This window comes from Anser brachyrhynchus (genome assembly GCF_964034855.1).
Source record: "Anser brachyrhynchus genome assembly, chromosome: 1".
NCBI classification, from domain to species: Eukaryota; Metazoa; Chordata; class Aves; order Anseriformes; family Anatidae; genus Anser; species Anser brachyrhynchus.
The window spans coordinates 94,067,070-94,088,102 of NC_137694.1; the positions used below are offsets into that span (position 1 = coordinate 94,067,070).

The window sequence follows — 21,033 nt, forward strand, 5'->3', positions numbered from 1 at the left end:
AAGCCAACTGCTCACTATGTAAATCCCAGCTCTGAAATGTGAAAGTTCATGGTCACTTCACAGTGCCATGCAGAAAATCCCTAGAGTAACAGAGGAAGAAATGTGCGCTCATTATCTCTTTCTTGCTTGTGCACATGCACGCACACAGACACAGACGTATGTACAGGTTGGTGCATATACACACACCTGCTTCTTGGGATCAGGACAGGTACAAATGGCAGCAGAGCCCCAGTTCCTCAATGCAGAAGTGCATCTGTGTGTAAGACTGATGTACAACACCCTTCAGAAAAGTGATGGTCAGACGGTGAGATTTTACAAGTAAGGGCCTTAGCAAGGAAAACACTCTGTAACAGTGCAGAACCATTGCTTTTATCAATAATACCAAACGGCCGGAGTGGGCAGAGTGTTTCCATGTCATTCTCACAGCTGAGCAACCATCGTTGCAATTTTACAGAACAGGACATGCTTCACAGATGTTGCCACAGAGGCAGTCACTGGTATACCTGGACATAAGAGGCAAGTCTCATTCACCAGGCAATGACCTTTTACACATATACCAGGTTTTTCTTCATAAGTCCATGTAAAAGCAAACATGGTGCAGAGTCACCAGCACCACCCCACTGTTCTCAGCAATTACAAAAAGGGGACACACATTTACATTCAGTTACACTGTTTCCTCCAGTGATGCTGGGACATCGGGTAAGAGACTGGTGTGCTGAACACCTCTTCAAAACACTTGAGAGACCCCAGAAAAGCTGCAGTGCCAAGTGTTTCACTGAAGTCTGCGCTATCTCATATTAAAAATACATAATTACATACTAATTATTCATATTACATAATGTAAATCACTTCTACATCAGGTAAAGAAAGCTGTTCTTGTTATCAAGTGCAGAAATTTGATTCATTTTTCTTTACAACACAATGCTGTCCTGAATGAACAAATTCAGTTTGGCTTTCTACAGGATACAATTATAGGCTTCAAGCAAAAGGTCTGGTGAAGAACTTACCAGTATCTCTCTCTAAATTATACACTGGAGTTTGCATTTTTCTACCTATTTGATTGGGCTGGGGAAAGGGAGCCGACTGCATAGAGTGGGACTTGAAGAAAACATTTCAATAAAAAAATGCAATTCAAGAAAAAAGTTTCATATAGTTCAGAGAGCAGGTATGTGCAGAGTCCATCAGTGGCAGGCAAAAAAATAAGGGAGCATTAGGGAACTGGAAGTGAATGAGGAAATGATCTATTTTATTTGTGGGTTCCAGTTAATACTATATGATATGCTTTGCTGATGGAAGTGCATATGTCTGCTTCCTAATGACTATATTTGATTCTGCAGCTGATAGAAAAGAAATAGATGCAGCCACTAAGAGGCTGGACATCACACTGTCTCCTACAATTTCATTATTAATATATCTATTTAGAAAAGTCTGCTCATTCAGCATAATCCTTCATTTATTGATTAGTTCAGTCACTATCCAGGTTTTTCTTTCTTTTTTTTTGTTTCTTTTAGTCATGCTCACCCTTCTCTGCCCCAGTCTGACCTGACTGTGTTTGGAAAACAAACATCGCTAAATCTTTTTTGCATTTGTACTGTGAAGCTTAACAAGCATCTTCATTAAAAATCTAAGACATCATTAAGGTATTCTTTCTCATATTGTCAGTTGTGATGGGAGACAGAGAATGTATACTGTATTATTTAGTTCTTCATTTGATTTCCCTACAGCAAAGCAGCAGAGGATAGGGAAGCAAGCAAAGCAATAAACAGGAGATTTTTTTTTCTTTCATAGCTGAATGGTCTTCATGCATCTCTTCGTGTATCTAGTGATGTGTGTTCCCTCCAGCCTCCTAATACTTGCTAGTCTACAAATGATACCCACATCATCCAAACGTTCTATTTTATTCTCTAACTATAAATTATCATTTCATCAGATGTGACCCTCGGTTAGATATGTCTCAACCTTTACACTGCACATCTCCAGCCTTTATCAATGCTACTCTAAAGGGCAGGCATATTCGATTTAATAGTCTCTTTACTTTTCCCTTCTTTTTTATCTGTCTTCTGTGACTTAAACAATCAATCTTCTCTCTTTTCTCCCATTTTTACTTGAGAACTTCTATTTTTACTCTTGCTCCTGCCTGCATCTTCTTCGTCTCTAACAACCTGTCAGCAAATTGCATTTTCTGTGTTGACACTGCTCTTTCCCTTCTGATGGCAGACTGGAGGCATCAGTGTAACTTATTTCTGCCTTGGAGTCAGAGGAAGGGGGGTGTCACCTCCCAGGAAGTGAACTGGAAGCAGATAAACTTCTCATCTGCTGGCACTTCAGGATATCTCCCCAAATTCTATCTACCTCGTCCTCAAAACTATCCCCACGTTTGGGTGCTCATCAGCCAGCTAGGGTGATGGTGCAGTACTTTCCTGGCACAGCAATAACACCTCTCTGTCTGGTGCCTGCCTGTACACACACAAATTTGATTTATTTTACAAATGCCCTTGGGAGCAGGGAACTGTCACAGCTGATTGTGAGAAGTGGGATGCCGAAGCCGTTCCTCAGTTTAAAGCCCATCATGATACAAGAAGTAGAGGTCAGCTGAGATCCTGCAGCTTGCTAGAAACGTGACTAAGCTCACTTTTAATCCCACCTCCTCCTTGGCAGCACGCACAAAATGACACACAGAGAAATCCCCCAAGGCTCTGAAATGCTGAGTGGCTCTTCCTGCGCTGGTCACCTTCACTCTGCATCACTCTGGTAAAAGCTCTCCATCACTCTGCACCTCGGAATGATGAAGAGCTTTTTCCTTCATAAGCGTGTGCTGAAGACAATGCTCAGAGAAGGAATTTAGAAATCTGATTTCTCTTCCTTCCTCCCTTTTTGTTTGTATTTTCTCCCCGTAACAAAAGGGTCATTTCTGCAGCCTCTGCAGTCGGTAGGAATTTTACTGTACAGCTCATCAGTTACACTGCTTATAAACACAAAATGCCAGCACAGCCCCGCCGTGTTTCTTCCTTGCTGTATGACACTTACTCGTCTGCTCCCTCCCCACCAGTCCTCTGTCGTTTCACCCTCCTGTCTCTCCAGGCCAGCAAGTCAGTCACTGCCAGTGCAGTGCCAAAGCACTTCTCGAGGTGTGGCTTCCCTCTGCACCAGCTTTGCCCAGCCACCCTCTGCAGCAGAGGTGTTAGGAGGGGGTCACACCACCCAGCACGTGTTGCTGGAGGCAGGGATGGGGAGCACATCAACCCGGAGCACTCACCAGGCTGCACTTCTCCCTCTGGGGAGAAAAAGACATGTCAGGCTTCCTGTGACTTAAAGCTATGGAGTATTTTAATATCCACAGGGACTCACTGACAACCCAGGGCAAGGGCTGGTGTTGTTAATAAAGCTGCCTCCTAGTCCTAGGGATTGGTCTATAGGGCAAAAGGAAGGGGATGCATTACCCCTGCACCAATAAGGCTGCCCCACGCTTTCCACTCTGAGGAGCCATCAGACATCAAAGCAAATCAGGTCTTCAGCAGCACTAATAATGAGAATCAGGCCTTCAACAGCACTAATAATATCTTGTGTGGTTCTTCAGAGGAGCCTGTTTCAGCAGAAATTCATGCATAGCTCTCTAATATCCTACACCATTTACCTATCCTGATTGTAGAAGTGGATGCAACTTGACAAGATTGTGGAAATCCCATTCCTTCACCAGTCTCTGCTCTGTTGAGTCATGTCACAGACCATGCGGTGGGCCTGGGAACAGAAAGACGCCTGGGATGCAGGGCTGTGAAGATGGAAAACAAGACCTTGCTTGGTTGCTGTGCAGCAGCACAGCCAGTCTCTGGCTGCTCACTTCTGGCAGGAAGCAGCAGGGAGAAACCTCTCCCCATAGGTGCACAAGTGCTGCTGAAGGAGAGGATGAGCAGATGAGGTGCCTGGAGCTCTCACAATCCAGCCCTTTCTACCTCTTCCTCTTCTTCTCTCCCCCAGCTAAAGCTACACCTGGTTTATACCAAATTAGGAATGCACAGAAGTCAAAATGCAAAAGCACCAGCAGGTTTTACTCAGAGGATATGCCTGGTTCTTTAGGAACCTCTAGTTTTGTGTCAAACCCTTCTCTCTCACTGTCCATCTTCCTAGACTAGATTTTATGAAGTTTCAATTTCTCTCCAAACTGTATTTGTTTCTCTGTAAGCCTGTCTCACTGAGGCCCTCTGAGTTGCTCAGCAAGCACTTCTTTTAAATAACTGATCATGACCACTCTGAGCTGATGTGGGATCTTCTATGAAATTGATGTACTGGAAATCTGGAAAGAGTCAACAGTGACTGTGTGTGGTTCCCTCTGACTCCCTCCTGTGTTATACCATTCAACATAGAAAATGTAATGTGTGCACCAAGGAGAGGGGATGTCAGATAACACAGAAATGGTTACACAGCAGGTAAAATAAGAAAATGCTCTCTTGCTGATGGGGATATAAACAACATGGAGACATGATTATTTCTGGAGGAGACATGTGAAGATAACTGAGCAATCCTCTGATTATATCTTGGGAAACTTCCCTGAAGTCGTATTTCACACATCTCTTAGAAGTTCAGACCTTTAGCAAGTCAAACTTAAAGATGTTAAATAACTTTTAAACTAGAAAGAAGCCACCACCAAAAATACATTTACACATGGTCTCCCTAAGGCAAGACATTACTGATGGCAGATTTCACATGCAAAGGATTAAGCCCCACTTTTCTGTCCCACTCTTGTTCAGTTCAGACTCCTCCAGCTCTCAAGGGATGCACCAAGCTGCTGTTCCTCTGAGACTATCTGAACTCAAAGAGCTCTGCTGTCTCACCACAGGTTTTGGGAAAGTATCCCACTCTCACCAGCTTCAGAAGCTTCTACTTGTGTTTTTCAGCATGAGAAGTGGATTTTTTGTGTCTAGGTCTAACAAACCTGTATTTTTCTGTAAATGAAATGCATCTACCACTTGGTAAGGCTATGACTCTGCAAATAAATTCATGTAGCTAAATCCATCTGGATTCCCATACCATACATAAAACGATGGCCTAAAAACTGAATGCAAAAGTTGCCAAGATCAGAGAAAGCACATTTATCTTCTTATTTGGACCTCCTTGTATACATCAGTAGAAGATTAGCTTTTACATTGTACATCATGTTTCAGTTCTTTAAAAAAAAGGAGAGCTGTTTAAATATTTTCTTAACTGTTAAAGGGAATTTCTTTTTATTATGCAGATAATTAAGTATTGAAGATGTAGTGATCTATTTGATACAAAGAGAATAAAAGATTTGAAGAATTTTAAATAAAAAATATAACCCCAACCCTATCTGAACTGACTACTGTACTCTTTGAAATTTAAGGCTGATATTTTATCCCTATTCCTACAAAGCCTTCTAGTTAATGGCTGTGCATATTTATAGCATTTAAATTAGTTACTTGTATTCTCCCATATTGTTCTATGAATATAATAGAAATTTATGAAGGAAGGGGGATTAAAAATTATTAAAATAAGACATAGAGTTGCAGTTTATTCCCTAGTCCATATCAAGAGCATGCAACATTTTGTCAGATTATAGTGCCCTGTGTTTGCTCCTATTTCAATAACAATAAAAAAGTGGTTTGATGAAAAACAAGAAATTTCTTATAGCTTCATTCTAAATTTCAGTGTAGCCTAATCACTTTTCCTTGTATGTAATATAAAAGGGATTTGGACTGTACAGAAACTTAGTGTGAGAAAAAATACCAGCTTGGTATCTGGAGAGCCATCAGCTCAACAAATCACTTAAATGTGCCTATTCTTAGCACTGGCTGAAGCCCTGTGGGGCTTAAGCACGTGCTTAATGTTTTGCTACATTAAAACTTGGACTAAATAGTAACGATTGTGTTTTAATTTTGTTTGTTGCTGCTACTGTTGACGAATGCACTTGCCACCGCCTTTAATAACAGTGCGTGTTGTGCTGTGGTCTTAAGAGTAACTCCACAGGCAGAAATACCACTGAAGTACATTTGTAAGTGCTTCTTTAATAGGGAGAAAGAAATACCCTCCTTCTTTCTAGCTTCTTCAATGACATTGCTTGTTTGCCTTGTGAACTGCAATTTTGTCATTTTTTTTCCTGCACCTCCCTACTTACCCCTGCAGCAAACACACCCCAAACAACAGGGGTCCTGCTCACGGGGATGCGGCACAACGGGGCCACCAAAGGAAGGGAAGGGAGGGAACGTGACACTGAGGCCAAACGGTGGAGAGCAGTGGGGAAGAGAGGAATGGTCTGGGAAACAGCTCTGTAAAGCAGTCGCAGAACAAGTAACACAGGCTTAACTTCACAAGCCACAAAGCTCAGGAGGGTTTGGCAGGTAAAATGCATAAAACCGGTCTTGAAGGCTGGTTAGCCTATGTAACAACATTGAAGCTTTTCAGAGGGATTTTATTTCCCAAACTCTTTCTCTCTCATCCATACACTCACCGCTACACCCCAGGTTTCTGCAAGCTGGACATTTTTAGTTAGCGATGGTTTCAGGCCTTTGTGCCTGCGTTTCACAAGCTGCCAGGCCAAGCTTGTGTCCTCTCCACGCTCCCCCTCCTCCTCCTCCCCGCTCCCCATTTAGGCTGGGGCTGCATCCGCTTCCGAAGGAAGGAGGCGTATTTCAGATCTCCAGGAAACAGGAGACTATCACCGCTATGGCTCTCTCCAAAATTCAGATAATTGATTAATGAACTTTTCCCCTCTGCTCATTTGCAGCAGCAGGAGGAGATGGATGTAATTATGACACTAGTAACTGAGGGTTCAGTATTCTGTGGTTCCAGCAGCCAAAATGCACATGATGAGAGGTTGTAAGAATTTGTCAAAACTTGGGAACAAAAGGGTATTGGCAACAAAACCCCACAATCTGTGCTGCTTGACATCTTCCTGTTTCTCCACAATGCCTGACAGGACAGCAGCCACAGCAATGGGCGCCCCAAATCATTACAGCTGACCATAAGCTCAGGTTCACAGACGTCAGCCTTACACCATTTACCTGATCAAGCTCCCTGCAGCACAAGCTTCCTCTATTTGTTACCTAAGTTGTAGCAATGGCTAGGAACAGACAAAATACTTTCAAGCACACTGTTTGCAACCTCAAGTTCACAGCAAGCTGATTTGCATAAAAACAAGTTCAGTTATCTCCAGGGGATGGGACTTTAGAGGACAATCTGGCTATAACAGGATCCGCATTTCTGCCTATTCACCCCAAGTGCCTCTTATCAAATCTTCTTCCCTCTGCTCTTTACAAAGAAAACAATGCCATCCCCACAAGCCACGTTCCCTGAAGAATCTGCAATGTATAGATTTCACATCTTTAAGGGGTTGCAAACAAGTAGCTGTCTCCTCTGACAGCCACAGAAATCCACTGACAATCTCTGTGACAGGAATTGGGGTTTAAGCCAGTGCCTCAGCAAGAAGGGGTACCTGAGCCTGAGGGGGCTTATCCAGTGGCACAGCCCTCTGATATTCAGGAAACAAATCCACAGCCCTTGTTTCCAGGGGGTGCTGCAACTTCAGCTTGCTTGCTCTGAAACGTCTGGCACTAAGGGGATTAAATCAAGCCTTAGCTCATGGGTGCACTACAATTCATTCTGTAATCAATCACCTGAAAACATTCCAAGCAAAAGGCAAGGTGGAATTTGTAACTAAGGCCGGAAGAAAAGGAAACAAAATCAATATTCGAATATAACCAAGTATGGGCAAGAGTTTCCAATGTAGGATTACCAACAGGATAAACACAAACACTTAGAAAACAATTACATTGAAAGCTAAATCGTCCTGGGCAGATGTATGTCCAGAGGACTGCTGTACAGTAAGGCAAAAGACAAACATAAGCAACAAGAAATGAACAGGAGAGAATGGGAACCATTTTGTTTTGCTTTAAAACTACCTTTGCAGAAATTAAAAATGTCTATAAAACCACATAAAATGTATACAAAACCATTACATATTACTTCCAAGTATTTTAATGGCTTGGAAAAAAAATCCTCCTTGCAGGTTTAGAAATCTGGGGCTATCCAAAGGAAGCAGTTGCCAAACCTGTTGCTTCATACAAAGAAACATGTTGTTCGGTTGAATACTTTCTTTCCTATCAGGTGAATTAATCTTTGCAACTTTATGTGATGAGAACAGCTGAAAATGTGTGATTTCCTCTTTTTTTTTTTTTATGTGTTATTTTCCTCATTTCAATTAATTATCTAGAAGCACAATCAGCTTAGCAGGGTGCCTTCAAAAATTCCTTCACTGCAGTGCTTTACCACTGAGCAGAGAGTTTAACTAGATGGTTTTATTAGGGAGCCAATTAACACTCACATCCCCCCAAAAAGCAACTAATCCATCTTTTTATTTAGCCCTTCTAACCAAACTCCACTTTGTGAGTCTGCAGTCACCCCTCTGATACTCATTGTAGATCCCTGACAAGAAAAGGCTTTTGAAGACAAGTAATCCTGGTTTTAAAGAAATATTATTTGCCCATTCATGGGAAAGCAGCCATCCCTTGATCTGTTCCTTACCAATAGGTGCTGAACAAATTAGAGAAGATGAACTAGAGTGCAGCTTCAAACAAGTGACTGTGAGCAATGACACTTGAAGCGAGAATGGGGCTGGGTTTGGTGCTTATTACAGGAGATACAGACTGAGCTTCCCTAGTCAAAAAAATAACTGCAATGATGAAGGAAAGGAAGGTGCTTAAAATGCAAATATTGCCTTCTGTTCAAAAAAAAAAAAAAAACCACTAAAATCTCTGTTTAAAATCAGCAAATTTCATGGGGTGTGATTTTTAGTAATAGTTCACCATTTGCTGCCATGAGATGATGCTGGATTTCTTTTCTATTTCTTTATATCCACATTTTCTCTGCAAAACTATTTTGGGTGGAAAATTTTTGATACAGGTTTTGTGTCTTGCATCTCTATAATTCCACTATGACCTAATATGTCTGTACAGGGACTGAACTAAGAGGGTATTAGGTAGCAGAGAATTAAGTTTCCAAGGAGCAGAAATAAGAAGAAAAAAATCAATTTAGTGGAAACTGAAATAGAGAAATAGAAAAGTAAGGCATGATGTAGAGGCATAGATTTCCTAAGAAGGCATAATGAAGGGGCTGTACTACCAATATTAGCTTGGCCGGACATACCGAATGTCCTTGTGGTCCAACCTTCCCAACAATTCACACAAGGACTGCCTCTGCTCCCCTCTCCTGTCCTCTACTTCTCTGTAGGAGAAGGCATAATATCACCTATGTTCAAAGCCAGAGGATGTTCCTATGCTAATATTTGAATCCCATGTACAATGATCTTCAGCTTTCTCCCTGGGAGGACTTCTGTGCAGCACTGATGTTTTCCCAGGCACCCATGCAGCTACAAAACCTAAAGGTCTGAGAGGAACCAACTGGAACAGGAAGGAAGCAAGAAGTAAAAGAAGTGTATGGAAGCACAGAGGTGCATGAAAGAGGGGAGCAAAATAAGATGGGTTTTTATGACATAGCTTATGGTTAAGCAAATACATCAATATATTAAAAGGAAGGATGGACTCAGTAATAGCTCTGAAAGACCAGATTTCTGTTTTGAGAGACAGAGCTCAGGAATGTCTTGCACAGATGCAAAGCTAGGCTGAAAGGTCTGAAATACCCTTTCCAAACTCTCTGACATGGTAAATGGTCTCCAGCTCTAAAATGGTGCACTCCAATTTTGGACTCCCAAAGACGTAAGTGAAGAGAAAGGGGGATTTCAGAATGTAAATACAGATTTCATACGATCAGCTCAGCTTTCGAACAAAATTTACATGAAATCAGGCTTTGACTTCAAAGAATAACCCCTTTATTAGCAACCATAACCTATCCAACTGGTTAGCTGATGTTCTATGAGGCCAGTTACCCAGGACCATTTGTAAATAGAAAGATGGGCACCACCAGAAGACACATTGTTCCACTCCAATGGAAATGGACCTACAGGAAGGAATTTGTCCTGTGTTACCTAACCCCCAAAGCCCAGATGGTCAAGTTAAGACACTTTTTGACATGTAATTTCAGTTGGCCAACCTTTTCTTGGGATTTAATCTTATTTTTCTGTAGGTTTAAATTTTAGTTTCACAATGAATGAAAAGCAGCTAAGTTAAGCCTATTTTGTTTATGCTGGAAAATATTTGTAGATTGAATCAGACACAAAGCAGATAGCAGTATTGACACTTGGATGAAGAGATGAGGAGCAATGCTTTTAGCCCCAGCTCTCAGTACAGAACTGGTGCAGAGCAGAGAAAAATAAACAAACAAACCTAGTTATTTACCGGAAAGTCACAAAGATGAAGGAACAGAGGAGAGGGAAGACTAGGGCATGGTGGTTTTGGGCACTGACCCTTCCTTGCTCTTTCTGCAAGCAGGGAAGTGGGAGACAGACAAATCCCTCTGCCTTGCAGCAATTCCCCTTTTCAGCATATTTCAGCACCTTGAGAAACCAGCCTTTGGCAGCCCCCTTTCCTTTCCTCTCCCCTTCTTCTTCCTCATGATTTTCTTTCTGACAATGCCATGAGAGTTACTGCTATGCCTTTGCCTAGCTTTGGTTAGCTGTATTTAAATTTCACATGTTATTTACCGATGACCTTCACTTCGGAAGACATCTGCTTTTTGTAGCCCAGCTGTGTAAAGACTGACAGCAACCTTCATCAGCAGATAATTTCCAAATGAGGAAAATATTCGCGTGGGACTGTTAGAACCACTGAATTGATTTGTGCCTGCACCACAGGTCAGATTTCAACCCATTTTTCTTGAAGACAAACTAGACTGATTTATCCTCAGGGGCCTTGCCCTCCACTCTTTACAAGCCTCAAAACCCAGAAATAAATGATGTATGTTCATTTAGTACACCCATATCATGTGAGGGCAATTGATTCAATTACATTATAGCTACTGGAAACAAAGCAGCCATATGCTGAGCTTTCTGCCCCCAAGTGAAGGATGCTGCACAGCCACAGCTCTGAGCTGGTAGGCAGTTCCCTGCGTGGGTGCTGCCCCCTAAACATGCTGGATGGAGGGCGTTCTCTTAGCAATGGGGGAAATCTGAGCCCGAGGTTGGTTACGATAAGCATCTAAACCTCAAGGTACTTCTCTAAAGCTTTATCTGCACTACCCAGACCTCCTGAGGCTACAAAATGGCAATGAAAATTCCATAAGAAAAGGTTTTGCATGTGCCAGTGCGTGCCTCTTAACGCTGGAAGAGCAAGAAACAGAGGAAAAGCAGTAACCATACTATTTTGCTTCATACATCATACACAGCGTTTGCTCTAAAGACATACAAAATTCGATCATGAGGCAAATTTAGCCTTAAATCAATAAAATTCTGCTGGCTGGAAAAGAACAACTGCAGTGCTGTGCTCCAGCAGCTGCTCTAAGCCCACCCGTTTTCACACCCTCTGTGCTTTCCAGCAGTCTGTCCACCCTGCCACACGGAGCTGGAAAATGCGAACAGACAGCTAGAAAATCAGCAGGGTGGGGAAATTCAACATGGTTTCAGACGCCTCAAAATAAAAATAAAAATCAACCCCACTTTTCTCTATAAAGGGAACACTTACTTGAAGAAGTTTTGCTTTGATTGCTTTAGGATTTAGTTAAAACCACCATACCAAGCTCCAAGTTTCTACTTCTAAGCAAAACTCCATGTGGTCCAGAAAAAAGACCCACTATTAAAAGTAGCCCTGGGAATAGGTACTAGTTGCTCCTAATGAATTAAAAATGTGACAATGGCTTTGGGATTTTTGTAGTTTGCCTGCAAATCAGTTCTGACTGTGAAATGCCTGCTAGTTTTACCTCAACTACACAGAGCAGTTCACCTCAGAACAGGCAATATTTACTTGTACTTCCCAACACTGAAGACAGGAAATACCTTAGATGCTGCAAATACTGAGGTTATAAAACAGCAGATGTTTGCCTGTTGAAGGCACCTGACAAGCTTTTACAATCCTCAGCTGCGTGCGGGCAGAGTCACATCAACACTTGGGTTTTCCCTGTCCTCTCCTTTTCACCCATTTTACAAGGTGCTTCATGGAAAACAGAACATTTCCGTTCCATTTCAAGGCTACTGTCCTAAAAGCACTTGTAGAAAGGTGATTCAGGTTGCACCCAGTTCTTTAATGATCTGTTTTTTTACTGTTGGAAGGGCAAATCTTTCAGTTTATGCTTTGTTCTGTTAGTTTTCTGAAGAGTGGCTCAAAGTATTAAGACTGTTCCTCAAATATTTAAAAAAGAAAATCAGATGGTCTCTTTTTACAGATTGATATAAATCCAAGTGTATGAGATACTCCAGGACACAGTGTCATGGTAGCCTTTTAATGTTGTTTTTCTCCATAATAGCTTAAAAATCTGTTGGAGGATTCTTCCTGCCTGGCAATTCAATGTGAACTTATCAGATTGGGTATTTCCATGCTCATTCTTGCACAGGCCTTTGAGAAGTGAAATTACACTTTGCAGTCTGGCTGCAACCATAGCTCAACACAGCAAGATGGGGTGCAGAGGAGAAGGGGGAAGCCTGAGGTGAGGAATAGGGCCACCGGTGTGGCTTCTGCAACTGGTGGCCCAGGTGGTGCCCCAGGGATGAAGCTACTCAACACGGTGGAAAGGAGCTCATCATCAACCTGACTGTCCTCGGGGAAGCCATGGTGTGAGTCACTTCTCAGAAAGGACTCAGGTAGCAGGCAAAATAACAACATCGTTTAGGTGTGCTAATGACCCCGTCCCTGCCAGCTCTGTCCTGAATACGTTTAGCTAGCTACCTTTCGGAAATGGTGCAATAATACTAGAGCACCAGGAACCTTATTAAATATCCACAGTCCAGCTGAGCATGTTTTAGCTGAGTTTTTATTGCAAACCACTGTATGTCCTTGTCATTAAACAGGCTGCTAATTCATTATTTTGGACATTAACAGAATGCAGAAAGTATCTTAAAATAACATCTTAATTTATATTTTTAACATCTTGGCACCTCTAATCTTTATTTTATAAGCTCCATTAATGCTTAATGTCTGCTGCTGCATGGCAGCACAGCTACACTGACAGCTATTGCTTCAAGTCTTTCATCTTTGATCCTTCCAAGTGGTCAAACAATTAATTTAGTACAATTTCTTTGAGTCAGAGATATTCTTACTCTTATTGTTCCTTCTGTGATAGGGGAAGTTTTCTTTATAATGTTCCATCTGAAGCATAAACCAACATACTTCTTTTAATACATATGTGAAACAGTTTTCTCCACATGGCAAAATTTTAGAGGACAATCTGTCCTCTCCCAGGATACCAGTATTTCATATGTGTAAATGCAGGTGCGGCAAAACAATTATTTTTAACATTACCAAATTATTACTCAGCTGATAATACATTTGAAGTTTGGATGAAAACCAACCAAACAATCAGAAAAAAAAAATCCCCACAACCCTCCAAAGAAATAAAAATAAACTGTTTAGAGTGAAAAGGAAGAATAATCTATTCTGACCCTTCATCAGTTACCTTACTCTACTGCTCAAAACAATGTTACTCATGATTTATACACACATCATATTTTTCTGTGCTGAAGGAGTTTTGAAAAATGGACATCCCCTGTAAGGTCTCAAATACAGTCACCATACAGCAGGCTTGCAATCTTCTCACAGCTTAATGGAAACGTATGGGACATTGTAAATAACTGCACATGTATAGGAATTTTTAAGCTTTAAAATCCATTAAAGAGTTTCTAAACCCAGTTTTAATTGTAAACCAGACTGTAAACATTTTTAATGAGTCGAGCTGAGCCTAATTACTATATCTGAATCTGAACTTTCTTTTTCTTCCACAAGCCTCTTGTTCTGTAACACAACTTGATCTGCCAGCATCAAGTATTTTCTGTCTTATATGTGGCCTTCATTAGGATTCACTCCCAGGTCTCCAGAAAGGTAAAAAGGAAGGAACTTGAGGAAATGCCATGTGTTACATTACTGAAGCTAGAAACACGTATACCTTAACAACTATCCTCTGCACTCAGGCAGTGTGGATTCCCACTGGTGAACTTTCATTAAACACTAGACTCCTTACGTCTGCAAGGCAGCAAGACAGTTTCCTTAGCAGCCGAGGAATTTTCTACCAAAATAAACCAATGATCCATATATTGTATTATCCTCCCTTTATACCAGTTAATGTTAAACGGTTCAGAGGAAAGTATAAACAATGATCTCAATTTAGCAAAATAACACGTGCTTTGCCTTAAACATGCTTAAGACCCCCTTGGCTTCAGCCTTCATTATAAGAAAATCACAACTTCAGTAGCAGTTAAAACTTCTGTTTAACACAGCAATTCTTGGTTACACTTCAGCCTATTTTTACCCTGCATGCAAAATGTTTCAAAAGGACTGAACCCTATGCCTAAAGCTAAGTAGGAATTTAAGTGCTTCCCTGGTTAGGCATAAATAAGACCACATAATTAAGTGCATTGGTCAATCAGGTTGTGTTGATACTGCCAAATAAAAGGCCAAGAACTCATCTTGGGCCCCAAGACCAGAGAGTGCCCTTTCTGTGACAGGTTTGCTTTGGAAACAAATAGTTGGAATAGTTCAGAGCAGAGCCAAGGACAGCTTGTTCACAATGCAGTGGGGACAACGGGGAGAGGGGGGGCTCTCCCTGCCCACAAGCAGAGTATAGTTGCAGCATTGTAGATAGAGCCTCAGGATCCCATATCACTGCTGTCTTATCTATTTTCTATTCAGGTAACTCCATAGATTTCACTTCAGTTATTTCTTCCTGCACCATCCCTTGAAGGCACCAGTGATTTTCTTATTTATGCAATCCTAAATCACAGGGAGAGATTTTTTAGGGGTGGGGGGCAAAACACTAACGTTGATTGCATATCTTGGGAATGTAAGGCTTCTTTACTGCTGATGTGTCCATATCTGTTAATCCACCTCTTCCATCAGCATCTAGGACTACTGAGTTCTACTTGACATATATTATGGAAATGCCAGTCATATAATTCGATTTGTTCTGAGATGATGAAAACAGACTTATGCAAAACTTTCCTTGGGAACAAGAGCAAATCAGAACACTTTTAACTGGACCTTCATAAAAGTATGATATGCTACTTCCAGTTATCTCACTGATTTGATCAATCCAATTCACCTCAAGGGGCAATCACTACCCAAAAGGTCACAGACTTCGTATACCATTTTGAAGCTCCAGAAATATTTCCTCCACTAATGATTTTTCTTTTGGCACAGCCGGAATGCTGCTGTAAAAAGCCTGGCTATAAATTGCTGGATATTAAAGCAAACATCAGCATTCTTTAAGCCAGGCTCCAACTGTTTGAGCTTGGCAGGTTTGTCTCTAAAAATTTTTGTATTTACTTTAACATTTCTGGCTGCTGCAACCAGTAGATGAAACAACAGCTAGAAAAACAGAAAGAAGCAGTGGTGAAAGGTAGCACTTTTTGTATCTCTAAGTACCATGTTTATTTTCTCCACATACATTTCTAGTTTATAGATTGAAGAATCATGAGTTGATTTGTTTCCATCAGGTGGTATGAGTATTTCAAATAATGCAGCTTCATCAACATCCTTTTACTTGATATTTCATAAAAGACATCAGATCTCAAATGCAAAAGAAGAAAAGTAAAATGAAACATAATAGCAGGCTATTCAAAAGTACAGCAGGAACATTGCAAAAAAGTTGTTTTCATTCTGCTTGTAAATATAAATCAGGAAGTGACCCCGTTCCCAAAATTAGGGAACATGCAGATCCTTTTTATATAGCAGCGGGTTAATCAGCATTTTTTAATCAATATTTTTACTGCTTTTGCTGAATGAGAGAAACACAAGGCTGAGCTATGGAATAAAGCATAATTTACAATTTATCATTTAAACATTCAAATGTCTATGGGAAAAAGACTCGAACATGTGGGAGAAAGAAGGTTTAATTATATATTACATTTCAGAAGTCCTTTCAGCCCATACCTCAACAGTTCCTCGCTACTCAGTCAGTCACTTATTTTTAGATCTAAATTTCTCTCTATCACACATGAACCTGCTATCTAATTTATAAGGCACTCCATCAAAACTTCCAATTCTTAACCAAGAGGTAACAGAAAGCATCAAACATGTTAACCAAAGGACCTGCCAGAAAATTTTAAGGTCCTTTGTTTCTAGTATTCTGCCTACTTATTCTGCTCCCTTCTCTTTGCATCTTTACAATAATCTTGCTTCTGTCATGGGACAGAGTCTGAGCAACGCATCTAACCAACTTCCATTTAAGATTAAACAGGGAAAAAAAAAAAGGGGAAGAATGAATACTCATGACTCCATGTGAGACAGCATGGGGTGCAGAAGTCACCTGGCAGCAGCAGCCCCTTTACCCAGATCTGCTCAGCAGAAACCACCGTGGACACTTCAGCATATGTGGAAAAGAGCAAGAAGCACTGCACAGCCAGCATTTGGCCAGGAACTGGCCAAAAAGCATTGCTGCTGCTGGGGACGGCCCCAGTATTCAGCATCACCTCCATTCCGGGCAGCTGCCAAACCCACCATTCTCTTCACCGGGAACAGCTCCCACCTGCTGCTGCTTTTTTGGGGCACCCTTTGGGAAGGGTGAAGGGCTCTTGCAAGAGTCCCTCGCCCCTTTTACGCCACCATAGCTGCTTTGCAGCTAGTGCAGAAAATGGCAAACACGCAGTCCTTCCTCATGCTAAAAAAATTATCCGGAGATTTTACTTTCCTGCATACTGCAGTTGCCACTAAGATGTCACCAGACTGGAATCTGCTCTAGTAAAACATGCCTCTCTGGTGCACCCCCTGGAGAAGTTTTAAAGCCCTTGGACGAGCGCCAGTTCTCTGACAGAAGACAATCTCGCCTTTGCTTTACATGAACTGAGAACAATATACTAGGTGGTGTGATCCAGAGTTGATAATTATGGTCTTAAATCTAATGCTATGGCCAGTATGCACGTAGAATATTTAATGCCTTTAACAAAAATAGAAAGGCAAATGCTTCTCTCCAAAGTCAAGGCATGTGCATCCTATTTCGCAATTCTAATAACTTTCCCCAACAGATCTGTTTTCATCCCTTAAAGCTCTTTAAAATAACACAGGAATACCCATTACAATATTGTAAATAGTATTGCTCAACTGGCTTTTTCAGCACAGGGAATAAAAGATCCCACCTTGTAAAAATGGTGCTTCTTATCACTGTATTTCCTTTGTCACTTTTCACTCATTAATTATCTTTAAACATAGAAAAAGGGTGTTCGCTCTTGTAAGATCAGTGAAGCGTTTAAGCAATGCCGTCATCTTCTACTTCCTTTACACGCCCTGTAAAAAATATGCAAGCTTTCCTTGCTTGCTTCAGGTGGTAGACCCTGACCTGGCCCTTCACGCTTAACTAGAGTAACGTAGCTGCAAGCTAAAAGGATTTACAAAGCAGCCTTTTATGAAGGAATTCTCCCCCTTATGCAAAAAAATAACTTTCAGGCTAGTCAGTAACTCTAAGAGATGCAGTGTAGGGAATAACTTTTATTTATTCATTCCCTGGGCAAACTGAGAAGTCACCACAAGCTTCATTTTTTACGGTGAATTAAAAAACTAATGTCACAAGGAGAAAATACCACTTATACTCGACCAGAAACAAACAAAAATAGTTCACTTTATATTTTCATTCTTTTTTATTTTATTTTATTTTTCCAAGTCCTGTTTCCTGGAAATTTTCTCAGTTAAAGTAAAACTCAAATGTGAAGTGTGAGCTGAAAATGCAACCTTTTTGATTCCTTATTTATTTTCCTCCTTCCCCAAGGACTGTTTTGCCCAGCTGTACCCAGCAGCACCAGCATCTCCCCCTGATCTCTGCAATCTGAACCTGCAGCACAACAATCTCCCCCTTGGCGTTACATGGGACCAGCACATTGCGTCTCCTCCGTGCTGGCAGGGACAACTGGTATAAACCAGAGCAACGCTCCTTGAGCACAAAAGTTTCCATGCAATCCCTTTTCAAGGGGCTCCACCTCCAGTCTAATGACTGCCACCGGGGTCTCAGCAAACACAGCAGCTGGGACAGCACTGGCCTTGCATGTTTGGGGAAATGAAAGGGCGCACCTCACCCCAGGTGCAGGCTGCTTCTGATTTCTGTGTGAGATGGGATGTGGAGGTGGAAGAAAGGGCAAAGGAGGGAGGGGGAGGGAGAGGAAGTTCTATGATTTTTACCATTGTAATTAACTTCAGGGACTTTTTACTACCTAAAATGAGAGCATGTCATGCTTCTAGCATAGCTGTCAGTTCCTCTTAGTTGGTTTTTGTTTAGGAGGAAACTCAGTATCAGCAGATGTTCTTTGAACCAGCATCAGCTGATGTACTTTCTGTTTGAGTTTGCATCCTGCACTAAACAGCAGAAATGAGCTCATGGGTTTCCTATGCCTCTCTCCACTTACCAGCTTTTATTATAAGGAGGGAGGAACCAACCTTTAACATTCTCCTGTACTACTTCCCAAAGTAGCGATGCTGAATTGGTTGCAAATCCTTAGAAATGGCAGGCAGGAAGGCTGAGAGATGCAAACAGAGGTCTGGCTCACAAGCTTTCTGCACCAGAGATGTTCCAGCATCAGCACCAGGCTAGTCCCCATGGGGAAGCAGCTCTTCCCAAAGGGCAAAAATGAGCCCCTCCACAGGTCCCAGGGCACAACAGATTCACAAGGACATCAACAGCACCTGCAGCCTTTATACTGACACAAGGGAAGCAGCGGAAAGGCCTCCCAGGCACAGAAACTCCAGCAGGAGCCACGGTGCTCAGCAGCAGTAGCACTGCTCCTTCCCTGGAACTCCAACCACCTGCTATTAACTGGGGCTTCAACAGGCTCATTTTCCTCCAGAAGGCTGAATCTATTTAGTCATCTTCATCACTGAAGAACAGGTGCTGACCCTGGCCTCACCAGCCAGCCACCCCTGCGCAGCATTCCTCAGCAATGCTTGTCCACAGAGTAAATAAATCGTTCCGACTGAAAGCTGGTGACTACACCATCACATGCTCCTTCTTCTGCACTAAGGACCTGGTGTGGGTGGTGTGAACAGCAGGTTGCTCTTTTCCCCCATCTTGGGAGGGCTGTAATTCCCTTGGTGACTAAAATGGATACCTAGTGGTCTTTTTGCATTTTACTTACGCACCACTTAAATTCCTTCAAAATCCAATATGTTAATTTGGGCACATGAACAAGCAGATAAGCCCATCAAGCAGACGATAGTGACATTTTCCACGTGGAGGACTGAGCAACAATAACAAGCAAAGGTACCTATACTGCTGTAAGTCAAAATCTTAAAAGCAGCTTCCAATGCCACCATCTCTTGGTACCCAATAAACAGTTCATGAGAATGTCATTGAAGCTATCAAAAGGGGTTTTAAAACTAGAGTGGCTCACAGGAGTCAAACATACAGCTTGCACTCAAAGCGCCTCTCCCATCTCACAGATGGATAAGATGCACAAGGCAGCTGGGGACACAGATGAACAGAAAAGGTACGTGAGAGGTACCAAGCATGCCTGGGAGAGAAGCAATGGAAGAAGGGATGGTTTTGGGTGTTACAAAGCACTGGCAAGGCAGCAGCTCTGCAGTTGATGGCAGTGTTCCCGCTCTGCTCCCCTTAAATAAGTGACTCCCTGCTCTGCTGAAGAACCCTTTCCACCAGGCACCACTTTGGTACGTGAAATGTCCTCTCTATGAGCTCTCTTAGAAGCACTGCCAATGTGATGTTCCCTTACCAAGAGCAGAAACCTCCAGCAGGTAGCAGGGCTCCTCTGCCCATTTGCGAAGTATCTCCATCCCTAACTTTCCAGTTAGATGCAGGATCTAACTGGGATCTTTCCAGGGAGATGCAGGATCATCCCATGGGAGGCACAGAGAGCAAAGCCTGCTTCATCCCTCAGAGTTTTGCACTTGTGCATCGACAGAGACCTGCTAGCAGGAAAAGAGCTATACCACTGTAAGATGATGGTATGATTAATTTTATTGACGTGTGGGTTAGCAGAAATGAATTGGTGCTAAGTGCTTTTGAGACAAAACACTACAATGTGTTTGAAAAGGGAACCTGGGAAAATAAACTTTACAAAACAACAGGCGAGGTTAATATGAATTGGGAGTTGGAAGCTGAAGACAGCACTCAGTGCTTTGGTATTTGAATCAAGCCCTAACTTTGATCATCACATCGATCAGCTGATTAAAACTAGTCACCTGAAACCTAGTATTATGTGCTGTGCAGAATGCGAGGAGATATCGTTTAAGCCAAGCAGCATAAAAGGTTATTGCACCTCAAATCTTCATCCCATGCTTAAGCTGTGGTGATGCCATTTATAAAGATAGCAGGAATGCCATATTTGAACAGAGCAAGTGTTACGTATGACTGCAAATGTTGTTGACTTATTCTGGGTCATTGGAGATTAACATTTTGGAAACTGCAGACGTGTAGAAGATACAGTGTATGTTATACAGAGTCAGAGAACAAGCCTGTTCTTGCAAGATTTCAAACTCAATTATGCAGACACAAGAAGTTTAGATAAACTTTCCAGATTATATCAAATGAACTTTTGGTTGCTTATCTGAACTGACCCTCCAAAGACACTTGGGATTATTCTGAATGCTGTTGTTGTTGCTGGAAATAACAGCAGGTTAAGAATTTAGTTCTAACTTCTGCATTTCTCAAGCCTGGTGTGTAAGGAAGGGGAGAGCTTCCAAAGTCTGCCTATTTTCACAAACATTTCAGTATATCTTGCTGACCACAGTGAATAGTTGCTCTCAATGCAAACAAATTTCAATATGACCCTAGAGTTACATCAGAAGTTTTGTGAATATAACTATGAAAGACTTGGCTTGCTTTTTCATGAAAATATATTAAGAAAAGAAACACCCAGCTCCCCACACCTTCCTTTCAGGTAGTTATAGTGAGCACTAAGGTCTCCCCTGAGCCTCCTCTTCTCCAGACTAAACAACCCCAGCTCCCTCAACCGCTCCTCACAGGACTTGTGGTCCAGACCCTTCCCCAGCT

At 41.9% G+C, this 21,033-nt stretch overlaps 1 protein-coding gene across 5 annotated transcripts in view; it reads right to left on the minus strand.

Annotated features, from left to right (window-relative positions):
- The window catches only part of LOC308188017 (uncharacterized protein), a 625,739-nt gene that overhangs the window by 85,731 nt on the left and 518,975 nt on the right, over positions 1-21,033 (minus strand). Inside the window, exon 7 of one of the 5 annotated variants that reach the window (XR_013945076.1) lies at positions 1,002-14,816. The exons of the other annotated variants lie outside the window; for them this stretch is intronic. The gene's annotated coding sequence lies outside the window, so the exon portion shown is untranslated. Of the gene's footprint in view, positions 1-1,001; positions 14,817-21,033 lie in introns of those variants that run through there. 5 annotated transcript variants of the gene reach the window in all.